The 2,961-nt window shown below is 48.7% G+C and overlaps 1 long non-coding RNA gene across 1 annotated transcript; it reads left to right on the top strand.

The window, feature by feature from the left end:
* Positions 1-1,738: 1,738 nt before the first annotated feature.
* LOC119331455 lies at positions 1,739-2,570 on the top strand. Its single transcript, XR_005160514.1, has 2 exons — positions 1,739-2,074; positions 2,156-2,570. It is a non-coding gene; the product is annotated as an uncharacterized LOC119331455 (long non-coding RNA).
* The last annotated feature ends 391 nt before the right edge of the window (positions 2,571-2,961 follow it).

The following is a 2,961-nucleotide window of genomic DNA, read 5'->3' as shown; positions in this document are numbered from 1 at the left end:
GTTTTACCAGGGTGGCCATTTTTCCTGCCTTTTTCTATATGACTGACTAGACATTGCTCCCTCCGTTCCAAAATAAATGGTGTATTAGTTTTTTCAAAAGTCAAATGTGGATGTTGGACCAAGTTTCTAGAAAAAAACTTTCAATGTCTATAGTACCAAATTTGTATCATTAATTAGATCCATCACGAAAAGTATTTTCATATTTTATTTTTTTTGTATTGTAGATGTTGATGTTATATTCTATAATCTTCGTCAAGCCTACACAAGTTTAACTTGCATGAAAATTGATATACCTTATATTCTGGAACGGATAGGGTATATATTGACTTCCCTGGAAGAAAGGAAATTATATATAGCGACTAGCCATTGCTTGCTGATAATATGGCAAAGTAGTGGTTCCCAAACGGTCAAACGACTCTCCTCCTTGCTATGTCTGATGTGTTAAAGTAATGGATTCCAACTGCAGGGGCGTCTAACAAATTTGTTCGCAAACTGTAATGGCACATACCAAACCCGTGAAGTTTAAGTAAAAATCATTGAATATATGAAATTATTTGTGGCAGGGACCAAAATTTTCCTATATATGTATGGGTGGAGATCTCTGCCACGGGTGATCCCAAAAAAATGATCAACGAACCATGGTAATAAGTGCTTACAAAACAAGCACGACTAGTTCACAATCACTAGGAAGCAGAGCATGCGGCTATATTGACCAATACCCGCGCATTTCCTTCTATTCAATCATTCAGCTGCACGAGTAACATCTCCGAAGCAGTTGTAACTAATTAAGATCAATGTGATCCAAATCGTTGTTATAATAAAACTATAAAACATAAACAAAGTCGGTGCATGCGTGCACAAACCAGCTGATGAGGCTAGGTAGCTGCTACCAGACGGCAGGTACGTACTTGGATAAGAATTATATTGGAAGACGACGACAACCCATTCGTGTGCATCATGCATTATGATCGGCAGCTTCAAATCAATCAATACAATCATGTGGATAGACCGTGGAAGAAGTTATACTACAACACAATGTCAAATCATGCAGCTTACTCGCTACCATGTGCACGTCCTGTGTGTAAAAAGCTGAAGGCTGCAAGCAATGTAAACGACGGCGACGTATGGAATCTCTCATGTCTCCCAACTTGCAACTCAAAGAGGGACAAAATCAAACGCACGCCCGGATCCGACTGTTGCGAGGTGTCATCCAATCATCCATCGATCTCAGTGGTCGATCTCACCAGCCGCGTGTCCGGTTAGTAGTAGCTACTACACCAAGATAATCGTGCCCGCATGTGCAATCCGCGCTGTCCTGGCGGATCGATCTGGAAGGCGAAACGTTCCACAGCACGATTGGCACATAGTCGACGATCACCTGGTCAGCCATCCATCCAAGATCCGACGGTAGATCGTTGTTGTCCATCTGTGCTTTGCTGTGTGTACTGCATAATGTGCAGTGACGAGTGAATTGCAAAAAACATCGACGCTTCAGGCTAGGTTTGCAGGAACCACACATTTATGGAATTGTGCCAAAAAGCACTATTTTTTCATAATTTTTTGCAAAAAACACTAGTCGCCGGCTTAGGCCATTTTGAGCACGATTATGACAGGTGGGTCCCGCCAGAAGGGGTGACGTGGCACAACATAACGGTTCGCAAATAGACAGAATAACATGGACTGATTTGAAAAAGAGCCTGAGAGGATAAGGTCATCTTTTCAAATAAAAAAGAGAGGATAAGGACACGAGTAGGGAGCTCCACAGCCGCATACGGGGAAAGAGACGATGGCCAGGAGCAGCGGCGAGCTCCACCGCCGGCGCGCTCGAGCTCGCATGCGTTCGGGCCTAGGCCGCCTGGCCACGAGCAGCAGTTCCACCGCGGCTCCCCTGCAGCTCCATCCCCTGCCCCTGCACCTCGCTGCGGCGCAGCACGGGGACCCTCGACGATGAGCTCCGCCGTCGCTGGGGCGCTCGAGCTCGCCGGTGTTCGGGCCGAGGCCTCCGGGCCATGAGCTGCAGCCCACCGCGCTCCCCCCTGCACCTGGCTGCCGTGCAGCCCATTGACCCTCGACGGTGAGCTCCGCAGCCGCCGGTGCCCTCCCCTATATCTCCCATCTCTATCTGATGCTTGTCGCCGTCGTCGTTCTCCTGCAGCACGCCATTGAGCTCATCCATGGCCGCACGATGCTCAAGCCGCCGCCGCTGGAGCTCCGTTGCCCTAACGTCCTAATCGACAGCGCCGCTGGATACATGTCGTCTTGCCCGTCCCCGACCACGCGGGATCACCCCTCTGCCCCGCTGCCAGAGCACAGCAGTTGCGGCGACCGCACGCATGGAGGGATTAGCCGCCAGCGTCCACCACTGGACTGGAGGACCCGATTGCTTTTTTTCAGGGGTCCTTTTGCAAAATAAAATTGTAGCGGGATGTAATTGACTATTTTTTTGCCACGTCATCCCTCCTGGCGGGACCCACCTGTCATAATCGTGCTCAAAACGGCCTAAGCCGGCGACTAGTGTTTTTTGCAAAAAATTATGAAAAAAATAGTGCTTTTTGGCACAATTTCGTAAATATGTGGTTTCTGCAAACCTTGCCTGAAGTGTTGATGTTTTTTGCAATTCACTCGCAGTGAGTTAGCCTATATGCATGTATGTCTGGACCCGACGGTTTTATGGCTCCAACACGAACCTTTAATTTAGGCTCGACCGGTCTGGACGTCTGAAAATCCTTTGCCCGGTCGCAAATCGAGGGGCGATTTGGGGAAGTTCGGGCATCTACCATTTTGGTCTCCGACAACACAATCCCACCCAAAATAGGCTAGCTCTAAACCCTCATTGCATCCACTCTCACCAGCTAATTCCCTCAATAAAGCTTTGGTACTCCGCCTGCCGTGTTCATGTCTGGGCAGCCGGCGAGCCAACCAAGGAGCCTACCCGGCTATTAAAGGCCGACCCGCGACCCC

The sequence above is a fragment of the Triticum dicoccoides genome, chromosome 7A (assembly GCF_002162155.2).
Source record: "Triticum dicoccoides isolate Atlit2015 ecotype Zavitan chromosome 7A, WEW_v2.0, whole genome shotgun sequence".
NCBI lineage: Eukaryota > Viridiplantae > Streptophyta > Magnoliopsida > Poales > Poaceae > Triticum > Triticum dicoccoides.
This window is presented reverse-complemented; position numbering and strand designations above follow the sequence as displayed.